The sequence below is a fragment of the Balaenoptera borealis genome (genome assembly GCF_965194805.1).
Source record: "Balaenoptera borealis genome assembly, chromosome: 13".
Classification (NCBI taxonomy): Eukaryota; Metazoa; Chordata; class Mammalia; order Artiodactyla; family Balaenopteridae; genus Balaenoptera; species Balaenoptera borealis.
Window position 1 is genome coordinate 46,683,453 of NC_138870.1, and position 12,150 is coordinate 46,695,602.

The 12,150-nt window shown below is 41.9% G+C and overlaps 1 protein-coding gene across 2 annotated transcripts in view; it reads right to left on the minus strand.

Annotated features, from left to right (window-relative positions):
• SARNP (SAP domain containing ribonucleoprotein) overlaps positions 1-12,150 on the minus strand; it is a 52,693-nt gene that overhangs the window by 11,147 nt on the left and 29,396 nt on the right. The window lies entirely within an intron of this gene.

Here is a 12,150-nt window from a genome sequence, read left to right on the forward strand (position 1 = left end):
AGGAATTAAGTCCCAAGATCAGCTGCAACAAGTGGCAGCGTGAATATCACAGATGCTTTCTAAAGTGATTGCCTCTTTTTATGGCAGAGTACCATAGATAAAATCTCTACCCAAGGACTTCCCTGGTGGTCCAGTGGGTAAGACTCCATGCTCCCAATGCAGGGGGCCCGGGTTCGATCCCTGGTCAGGGAACTAGATCCCGCATGTCACAACTAAGGATCACGTGTGCCGCAACTAAGACCCGGTGCAGCCTAAATAAATAAATAATTTTATAAAATAAATGAAATAATATCTCTACCCAAAATGGAGTTCCAGCTTTACCTTCCAAACCCAACTTGTGTCTTCAAGATTCAAATTCAGGTGAACATTTTTCAAAACTTACTAATTTTATCCTGAATACAATAAAGAATACTGCTTCAAGCTTAGTGTGCTAGGGTTATTTGCTCTGCCAAAAGGAGTCCACTTTGATTTAATTAGCACCCCATGGGCTGTGCTAAAGTATTCACCTTTTTTTTTTAAATTTATTTATTTGGTTTTTTTAAAAAAAATAAATTTATTTATTTATTTATTTTTGGCTGCGTTGGGTCTTTGTTGCTGCGTGCGGGCTTTCTCTAGTTGCGGCAAGCAGGGGCTACTCTTCGTTGTGGTGTGCAGGCTTCTCACTGTGGTGGCTTCTCTTGTTGTGCAGCACGGGCTCTAGGCGCATGGCCTTCAGTAGTTGTGGCTCATGGGCTCTCTTAGAGCACAGGCTCAGTAGTTGTGGCACACGAGATTAGTTGCTCCGCGGCATGTGGGATCTTCCCAGACCAGGGCTTGAACCCGTGTCCCCTGCATTGGCAGGCGGATTCTTAACCACTGAGCCACCAGGGAAGTCCTATTTATTTGTTTTTATTTTTGGCTGTGCTGGGTCGTTGTTGCTGTGCGCGGGCTTTCTCCAGTTGTGGTGCGAGGGCTTCTCATTGCAGTGGCTTCTCTTGTTGCAGAGCACGGGCTGTAGGCTCGCGGGCTTCAGTAGTTGTGGTGCGTGGGCTCAGTAGTTGTGGCTTGCAGGCTCTTGAGCACAGGCTCAGTAGTTGTGGTGCACGGGCGTAGTTGCTCTGCGGCATGTGGGATCTTCCCGGGCCAGGGCTCGAACCCGTGTCCCTTGCATTGGCAGGCCTATTCTTAACCACTGCGCCACCAGGGAAGCCCAAGCATTCACCTTTTTCAATCTTATTACCAGTGCCACTCTGGATCACAGAGATAAACTAGGAGAAACAAAACAGTGACCCAAATGTAACCAGGCTTATGCAGGGAATTTGAACTCGGTAAATCCCAAAACACAAAGCAAGAGTATTTACGAATTCAAATAAAAGATATCCTCACTGTTCTTATAGGAGACCAAAAGAATTAACCAAGCCAGCTATTTTTTTCTGGTCAGTACAACGAGCTCACTCATATCATTCCTTCTTACACTATGTACGAGAAGCAGAAATTCCAATCTAAACAATTCAGTCAGAGATATCCTTACAAGTAGAAAGGGACATTTCAGGGAAGCTTAGGTACTGCTGAGTTGGAGTTGGCCCTTCTCCTATAGCTGTTTTAATGACTGAGCTATTGCTCACATCGACACTGTTCAATGTGTAAGAGTCTCATATATACTCCCAACAGGACCTAAACCATGCCACTTTATTTATCCTACTTTAACAGTTATTTTCTCAGAAGTCTTTTCCCTGGAGTGATGGAAGAGAGGCTGATAGTGAGCTACGGATGATCACAGTTTGCAAAAAAAAAAAAAAAACCCAAATAATTGCCTCCTTTTGTAATTGAATTACCATACTAAGATGTTAATAGTTCTCAGGCCAATCTGATTTTCCAAGGGAATGTAAGGTAAGAGCCAGGCAAAAAGGAAGACAGGGAGCCTTCTGGTGACTTTCCTGACTTTCGCTGCCACGTGACTGATGGCAGGATGAAAAGCAGTGCCTGGGGGCTTTCAGGCAATGGTAGATTAATAATGACATGGCCTTGACTTCCCAGAGGTAAAGGTTATGAAACACTCCAGGGTGAGTGGGCTTCTAATTTCATACTCTCAGGGTGAATGACAGCAACTGATGGTTTTTCTCTCAGAAACACTTTAATGCTTAAACACACAGCTGTCACCTCCCTGCCCCAGTTTCTGAAATTCATTTGAACATGTTTATTCCTCAGCCTTTATGCCAGCCAGACCACAGAACACGAGGTGGTAAGCAGGACTAAAGGTGAAGGACTGGACTAGCAGAGGGTCTCGTCCATCATCTTAGCACACACAGAGTAAAGAGATACTCCAATACCGCCACACATATACACATAACACACCTCCCAGTACAACAATCTTACCTACTCTCAACAATCTTTTAACTGTTGAGATCAGATTCAACCTTCTAGAGCCAGAAGGATGCCAGGAACTGTAAAGCAACACCAGAATTAGAGACTACCAGGAACCGTATCTCCTATCTTTACAGTATTTGAAGCCCCAGTACACAGTCAGCTCAGAACCAAACACTCTTCTGAGTCACTAGCTCCCATCACTTCTTCTCTCTTGTCCAAATCAAGCTTCTTCCCCAACCCCCACGCTTGTCCAACCCCAGAGGAGGTCGTCTCGGTCTTGCTCTAGCTGATTGTAGGACAAAGCAAGGAAGGTGGAGGAAATGAAGGCTTCACACTTGAGACCCCTGGAAACCAAGTTTCTATTAAAAGTCCCCACCTCCCTCCCTTAAACGTCAGGAAGCTGCTGCTTTTAAGGATAAGCGATGCAGAGCTTGGCAGAAATGTCAAGAAGTCAATAGAGGGAAGCTAAAACCTTCTGAGGGGAGGTGAATTCTGTCTTAGCCAAAATATACAGAGAATGAAGGACAACAGTTACCTGAGCATTCAGAAATTTACAATGAGCGCTAGGAAAGCAGATTCTTTTCCCCTAACATATTTTAAAACGCAGATTTCTGGCTTCGCCCCAATCTTATAAATCTGAATCTCAAAAGGAAGAGCCTAGAGAACTGTAAGGGACCCCTGGTGACCCTTATGTGCAGCAACAGTTGACAATAACTGCAAATAGCTTCGAGACAGCATAGACCAAAAAACCAAAACAAACAAACCAACCAACCCCCACCCCACCCTCACAACAAAGAAACCCTCACAAAAACCCAATAGGCTGCTACTCCACTCCAACTTTCCCCCCAAAGCACTAGGGGCCTTCCAAAAAAGCTTATGCTTCCTACAAACAGGTTATCTCAGCTGCAGGAATGTGAAGGGGAAAAGAAAGCTATTAAGGAATCACAGCTGGCTCTAAGGCACACCTGTCTTGCTGCCTTCCTAGAATTCAAATAGAGGAACAGAAACTCTTTTACCAAGGGAGTTCAATACAGGAAGAACATGCTGAAGCAAGATCCGGGAACACCTCAGATATGTGGGGAAAAGAAAGAGGCAACCAGGTTCAAGCACACAAAGGTATTTTTTTTCTCTATAGAACTGGTATAGAGAAAGAGGGAGAGTATCAATAAAGTAGAGAACAGACAGGGGAACAGACGGCTTTTGTCTTAAGGCTCATGTGTTTTAACTTGTACATTTAGACCACTAAACAGGTCCATCATATAAAACCTCTCATCCTGTGAGTCTGTTCATTTCCAGTTGCTCTTCCTCCTGAAACATTTCATACTCAAGATGAGCATGACAGTGAAAATTCTGAAACTGCCCCCCTCTACTCTACCTAAATAAACTCTTCACCCAATAAATATTTTCTAACATCTAGACACCAAGCATTTCAAATATAATCTCCTTCTCAGTAAGATATCTTCATTGCTAGGGATTTAAAGATTCAATATGTGATATAAAATCCAAATGTGGAACCCTCTGAAAATTCATTTCTATATCTGTCCTAACAATCTGCTCTGGGGATGAGAAGGTAAAAATGGATTAAAATACTATCTTTAAAAATATAAGAAAAGAATAGCAAAGGAAAAGGAAGGGAGGAAAGGAGTTAACATTTTCTAGATCTTAACAAGGGACCTCAGATTTTATTAAAAACAGGGACTTTGCTAGTTTGCAAAAATCACTACCAAGTATCTTCCTATAAAACATCTCACGATCTGATGCCCTGTCTCATTCCCATCTGCAACTTCAAAATCTATAGGATTTTATTTGACCTGCTTCAGCTTTCAGGCATAAAAAGCAACTTTACTATTTTAGTGAGTACATAAGAGAATGAACTATCACGTTATTATTAAACCTTACTTGAACCAAACCCATATGTATTCTTTAAAATGTTACCTCTCCTTATCAATGTCAGCCTAACAAACAGTATTACTCAAGTATTAGTCTCTCAAGTATTAAAATACATCTTAAACATTCCTATACTGCTACTGCTCTCACGTCATGAGCGTTTGAACACCAAAATTTCATACCCCCCCCCAAAATTAATAACACAAACACAAACCAAAACAACAACAACAAAAAAACACCCCACACTTTTTCCTCCCATACACATTTTGAAGGATGGATAGACTTGGATTCAGAGGGTTAGCTCACATTTCACCATAGCTAGGGAGAGTACCTGGAGTGATCGGACAGATATTGCTCTGCTTAGAGAGCCAGCTGTGAGACCGGTAGGTCACCTCAAAACTAGACACACAACTAGATATACAATCAGATATGATTTACAGGTAGGTTTTAAAAACCTTACATGCTAAGAATCTAAGAGTGGCACTTTTTAAAAAACAGGCACTCAGGGACTATCCTGGCAGTCCAGTGGTTAAGACTCCATGCTTCCAATGCAGGGGGCACAGGTTCAATCCCCGGTCGGGGAACTAAGATCCCACATGCTGTGCAGCACAGCCAAAAATTTTTTTTAAAAAAATAAATAAAAATAAAAACTGGCACTCAGAGAATGACCCCACCCCAAGAACTTGGTTGGCAAAAACAGCTGAAGGTATTTAAAAGTAAAAGACTCAACAGAATGCAGTATTCCCCTCCTTTTCCAGGGTATGTTTACTCTTGGGGCAAAGACTAAGGGGGACCACAGAGAGGCATAAAACTTGTTTTTTATCAAAGTCATCAATTCTGACATGTTAGAAGAAGGAATGCAAAGACATTAGTGGGGGCGGGGTATCAAGCAGAGGAAACAGAAAAGAGAGTAAGTTTTTTTTCTTACTACAAACTTTTGTACCTCTAGTTCTTTAGGTTCAAACTCAATGAATGAAATCAGAGAGAGAAAAATAAAATGAAATGGTACAAGATTCTAGTGGTCTCAACCACGTACCTTAGGGAAGTATAAACCCTCTATCACAAACTTCTCAAAGATCCAATTTACAGTGAACAGGGCAAAACACCAGCCACAAATGCTGATATAGCACCAAAAGTTTTCTTGCTTCCCCCAATTTTTAAAGTTTTTCCTCTAAAGTGGTCAATTTATATTCCTAACATTTCTTGTCCAACTTTTTTCTCAACCATAGCCAGGTAAAAAGTATGTGTTTGAGGTTTAGGGTATAGAGGGAGGGTAGAAGTTGAGCAAAGAAAAACCTGATTCCTATTTCTCTAGTTAAAATTAGAATACATTTTCAACAGCCCTGGGCAGGAGAGAAAAATTCCATTCTGCCTCTTTGCTCTTCCAAATTCCTATAGCCAAGTGGTTCAACAGCAGTTGAATGGCACACATAATGACATCATTGATTGGAATCATAATAGAAGGGAGTGAGAAGAGCGGGTGTGGGGGGGAAGTGGGAAGGGAGGGAGGTAAAGATGTATTTGTGTTACAGACAAAAGACAAGTTCTGTTCCTCAGCAGGGACAAATGAAGAACCAGATGAAGGGATAAACTGAGGTCAGAGAGTTTTCCCTATTGTTTCCTCTTTAAACAGCTCCTTCACCACTCCCTCAAGGTTTGTTCCAATGGATGGGTATAGAAACAGCAGCGTATGTGTTTTTATCTTAGAGGAGAAGGTAGAAGAAAAAAAAAAAAAGCCAAATATTTATTTTCAAATTATTATGAATTAAGAAGGGGATTTAAAGGACTGGTTAGATTTTAGTTGGGCCTTAAAATGCTCCCAGAAATGCTGAGGACCATGTGGGGTTGGGTCTTGGCTTTTCTGAAATTCATCTTCTCTGACAGCCACTCTCAATTGCCATCTCTATCTACGATATAACCTGTTTTTATCGTCTTTTCTTGTTGGTTAATGTAAGTTAAAATAATACAATTTTTCAAGTGGAAGAAGCATTTTTGGGGGAAATGACAATCTAGGATGAAGGAGGAGGGGAGGGAAATTTCCCCCCAAAGCCCTTGATCAATGAAATACGATGACTGAGAGGATCTACACTGAAGTTTTTTCCATCTGCAATCCTACTACCTGCATTTTTCTTGGTCTCATGGGGCACCATGAGAAAAGGTAATAGAGTATTAAGTGTTGCCCTTGGCCTAAGTACCGCTGCTTGAATATATGTGGTTGGAAAGAACCCAAACCTACTCAGCATGCTACTTTTCCTGGGATCTAAATCTTCTACCCCTTTAAAAAATATTCTACCAAACTCCTCACCATAGCTTATGGTTCCTCAGGTCCTTCCAGTTCCACGTTGACAATGTCCTATGCATAGTCCCACAGTTCTTCCTTTGGAACAGGTTCGTATACACATGCCTAAACTAGTTGACAAATCCCAATTATAGACCCTCTGAGAAGGCTGGTGACCAAATTCTTTTTTTGTGCCCATGCCACGCAGCTTGCAGGATCTTAGTTCCCCGATCAGAGACTGAACCCGGGCCCCCGGCAGTGGAAGCTCAGAGTCCTAATGACTAGGCCACTAGGGAATTCCCTCAACTTCTAAATCTATACTGTGGGGGCTTCCCTGGTGGCGCAGTGGTTAAGAATCCACCTGCCAATGCAGGGGACACGGGTTCGAGCCCTGGTCCAGGAAGATCCCACATGCCGTGGAGCAACTAGGCCCGTGCGCCACAACTACTGAGCCTGCGCTCTAGAGCCCGCGAGCCACAACTACTGAGCCTGCGCACTGCAACTACTGAAGCCTGCACACCTAGAGCCCATGCTCTGCAACAAGAGAAGCCACCGCAATGAGAAGCCCATGCACCGCAACGAAGAGTAGCCCCCGCTCGCCACAACTAGAGAAAGCCCGCGCGCAGCAACAAAGACCCAACACAGCCAAAAATGAATTAAACAATTTAAAAAAAAGAAAGTAAATCTATAGTGTGAACTTCCTTTTTTCCATATCCCACTGACTAACCTCTGTACCAAAACCCACTGCTGAAGGGAAGAAACAAATATTCTTCATTTATTTCAGATGGTGGAAGGGAATCTAGATAGAAACAAATAGGCCTTCCAGAAGAGAGTGAATGGAGACAAGCCATAATGAAATTTGTGTGCTAGAACAGGGGTTCCCAACCCCTGGACCACGGACCAGTACCGGTCCACGGCCTGTTAGGAACCGGGGCGCACAGCAGGAGGTGAGCGGCAGGCTAGCGATCAAAGCTTTATCTGCTGCTCCCCATCGCTCCCATCACCCCCTGAAACACCCCCACCCTCCCCCCACCCACACCCCCCTCAGCCGTGGAAAAATTGTCTTCCACGAAACTGGTCCCTGGTGCCAAAAAGGTTGGGGACCGCTATGACAGAAGACACTTGTGCCCTCCTGTGCTTGGAACTGACTCTTTGTCCCAGCTTCCTCTTTGATATCGCAACACATTTCAGCAACAAGCTCCTCAAAAACAATAGGTCCAATGTCTCTCTCACTCTGAAGTGGTCCATCTCCAACAAATGGTGAGCAAAAATATACAATTATACGAAAGGTTCATGAAACTAATCACTGCAGCCACCCAAGACTCTTCTAGCTACCAGCCTCAGCAATAAGAAGATAGTCAGTGGAGGAATATTTAATTTGTTTTCAACCTTTTTATCAATATATTCTAACACTGTGTATCACAGAACATTCATCAGGGAAGAAAACTGGCAAAAAGCACGAACATGGAAAAAGTAGCCTTTAGGGTTTACAGGCCCCTTAAGATAACTCATTAGGATAGTTACCTATATGAAGAACTACAAGTAGGGAAAACTCAGTAATATCCTAGTAGAGAAGTAAGGAAGATGTACTAACGTCAACATTTACTACTACTAATCAAGAATCAAGAAGCAGTAACACATGCCCCTCACAGTCTCGGGAAGGTAGAAAAGTATAAACCACACTTCAGTTTTCTGCTTAGTGCCTGGGCCTGGTGTTTTTGTTTGCGTTTCTTTGTAATACTTACCTAGCTGGATTTCCTGTAACTTCCTCAAGTATCAAGTTTCACTTTCCCAAATGGGTCAATGTTTGAAAACAAACAAACGAAAAAACCAATCCATGCAAATTAGCTACATCAGTTAACAATACCTCTCTAAGCTCAGACCCAGTTTCTACCAAAACTAATGTCCTATGACCATCATATATTAACTGAGCTGGCTTCCCATCTATTTCCCTTACCCATTCCTTTTAGAGATGAATTTCTTATGTGCCAGGCCAAGTCCTTCATCAAGAGGACTGACCCAAACACTACTTCTCTTGGGAGGCATGGAAAACTGACAAAGAAAAAAAAACAACCAGTTAAGCACAAGACTGAAAACTTAGCTGGTGATCAATCAGAACCAACCAGGCAGAGGTTATTTATCTGGGTTTTGTTTTGTTTGAGGGGGTGGGAGGTTTCTCAGCCCACAGTCACTATGAAGCTTATAGGAGAAAAGGCATGCCATTCTATCCTCAAATAGCCCAAAGAGTTGGAGGGGACAATTTACAGCCTCTTGTGTAAAAAATGTCTATAAATGCCAGTGCCATTCTTTGCCCTGTCACTTCCCATTATCCTAAACCAACAGGATTCTATTTACTGAGACTTGAGCTGGAAACATGAACAGACAGGTCTTTTTCTTGGGCAGGGGGAGAGAGGGAAGATGGTTGGGGGGGTAGCCACATTTCTTGAAGTTTCTGTGTACTGCCTAATGTGTACAGTATACTAGTGGAGCTGAAAAGTGAAATATATGAGCAGTCATGCAAAAGTTAGCCAAGGAAGAATAGCAGAAATTCGATACCCTCAAATTTATAATATGCTGAAGCCATATATCTAAAATATGAAGAGGAGATGGTCAGATTGTGATAGTTAAAAAAAAAAATCTGTCACAAACACTACGGCTCACTCCTCTCACACATTCTCTCTCTTTATCATATCCACTGGTATGTAGCGGAATCTACTGAAGAGAAACCATGATGCAATGAGGGCCTTAAGCTGGATCAAGCAAACGCAAACTCCATGCAATGAGGTGACAGACAGTGGGTCTCTCTCATTGCCCCTTTTAGGATACTAAGATGAAGAAGAGGTATCTTCACATCACCTATTAACCTCCACTATTTGCACCATATCTAACTGAATGAAATCTGTGCCTGGAGAACTGTAAAACTTAAAGACAGATGACCAAGTTACACAGGAGGAGGCTATACTGGAACCCAGGACCCCAGGATGAGATGGACATAATTGTGCTGCTCTGGCTGTTCCATAAATACAAATTTAATCATATCACTAACCTCTGGCCAAGCAAATACTAGGTAGCAAATCATCTCTGGTGACAGAGAACTGTTAAACACAGGACTCCGAACAAAGCAACTCTTACTGAGAACGCAGCCAGTTGCAATTTCATGATTTGGGTCTAGAACACTAAGTTCTAGAAAAAAAGTTACTTGAAAAAAAGAACAGTTCCTCTTCTTATCTCTTATTCCCTTTCCTCCAATTTCTCTCCTCCTACAAATTCACTCTGAAACTGCTTATATTCTACAAGTACTAAAAAATTCTGGGCTATGGAAACAGTGATCCAAACAGGTGGTCTGATAAAGGATTTCTATGCTACTTCCAAGTATGAAAGCTGTGTGGGAGATATAAGCTGGACTTGAGTTGTCCAATACACATATGGCTACTTAAGTTTAAAATAATTAAAAATTCAGTTCCTAGTCACACTAGCTATTGTGTGACTATACTGATCATTAGCCGCATGTGACTACTGATCACATTTCAGGTGATCAATAACCACATGTGGCTAATGACTAGTGTACAGGCATACCTTGTTTCATTGTGCTTCGACTTACTGTACTTCACAGATATTGTACTTTTCACAAACTGAAGGTCTGCAGCAACCCTATGTTGAGCAAGTCTACTGGAGCCATTTTTCCAACAGCATTTGCTCACTTCATGTCTGTGTCACATTTTGGTAATTCTTGCAACATTTCAAACTTTTTCATCATTGTTATTATATGTGTTATGGTGATTTGTGATCAGTGATCTTTGATGTTACTACTGTAATTGTTTGGGGGCACCACAGAACATGCCCATAGAAGACAGAGAACTTAATCAATAAATGTGTGTGCTCTGACTGCTCCACCAACTGGCCGTTCCCATCTCTCTCCCTCTTCTCCAGCCTCCCTATTTCCTGAGACACAACAATATGGAAATGAGGCCAATTAATAACCCTACAATGGTGTTTAACTGTTCAAGTGAAAGGAAGAGTTGTACATCTCTCACTTTAAATCAAAAGCTAGAAAGGCATGTCAAAAGCTGAGATAGGCCAAAAGCTAGGCCTCTTGTACCAAACAGTTAGCCAAGATGTGAATGCAAAGAAAAAGTCCTTGAAGGAAATTAAAAGTGCTAGTGCAATGAACATTAGAAAGAGAAGAGAAACAGCCTTATTGCTAATGTGAAAAAAAGTTTAAGTGGTCTGGATAGAAGATCAAACCAGCCATAACATTCCCTTAAATCAAAGCCTAATCCAGAGGAAGGCGCTAACTCTCTTCAATTCTACGAAGGCTGCTGAGAGAGGTGAGAAAGCTGCAAAAGTCTGAAGCTAGCAGAGCTTGGTTACGAAGGCTGCTGAGAGAGGTGAGAAAGCTGCAAAAGTCTGAAGCTAGCAGAGCTTGGTTCCTAAGGTTTAAGGAAAGAAGCCACTTCCATAACACAAAAGTATAAGGTGAAGCAGCAAGTGCTGATGTAGAAGCTGCAGCAAGTTGTCCAGATCTAGTTAAGATAATTAATGAAGGTGGCTACACCAAACAAAAGATTTTCAATGTAGATGAAACAGCCTTATATTGGAAGAAGGTGCCATCTAGGACTTTCACAGCTAGAGAAGAGAGGTTAATGCCTGGTTTCAAAGCTTCAAAGGACAGGCTGACTCCCTTGTTAAGCGCTAATGCAGCTGGTGACTTTAAGTTGGAGCTAATGCTCATTTACCATTCCGAAAATCCTAGGGCTCTGCCTGTGTTCTATAAATGGAAGAACAAAGCCTGGATGACAGCACGTCTGCTTACAACATGGTTTACTGAATATTTTAAGCCTACTGTGGAGACATATTGCTCAGAAAAAAAGATTCCTTTCAAAGTATTACTACTCACTGACAATGCACCTGGTCACCCAAGAGCTCTGATGGAGATGTACAGTGAGATTAATGTTGTTTCCACTCCTTCTAACACAACATCCCTTCTGTGGCCTACGGATCAAGGAGTAATTTCAACTTTCAAATCTTATTATTTAAGAAATACTTTTCATAAGGCCACACGTAGTGATTCCTTTGATGGATCTGGGCAAAGCAAATTGAAAACCTTCTGGAAAGGATTCACCATTCTGGATGCCACTGAGAACATCTGTGATTCATGGAAAGAGGTAAAAAAAAATCAACATTAACAGGAGTTTGGAAAGAGTTGATTCCAACCCTCATGGATGACTTTGAGGGGTTCAAGACTTCTGTAGAGGAAGTAACTGCAGATGTGGTGCAAACAGCTAAAGAACTAGAATTAGAAGTGGAGCCTGAAGATGGGACTGAATTGCTACGATTCATGGTAAAACTTGAACAGATGAGGAGCTGCTTACAGATGAGGAAAGACAGTGATTTCTTGAGATGGAATATACTCCTGGAGAAGATGCTGTGAATATTGCTGAAATGACAACAAAGAATTTAGAATGTTACATAAACTTAGTTGATAAAGCAGCAGCCAGGTTTGAAAGGATTGACTCCAATTCCGAAAGAACTTACTGTAGGTAAGATGATATCAAACAGCATTGCAAGTTACAGAGAAATAATTTGTGAAAGGAAGAGTCAGTCAATCAATGTGGCAAACTTCATTGTTGTTTTATTTT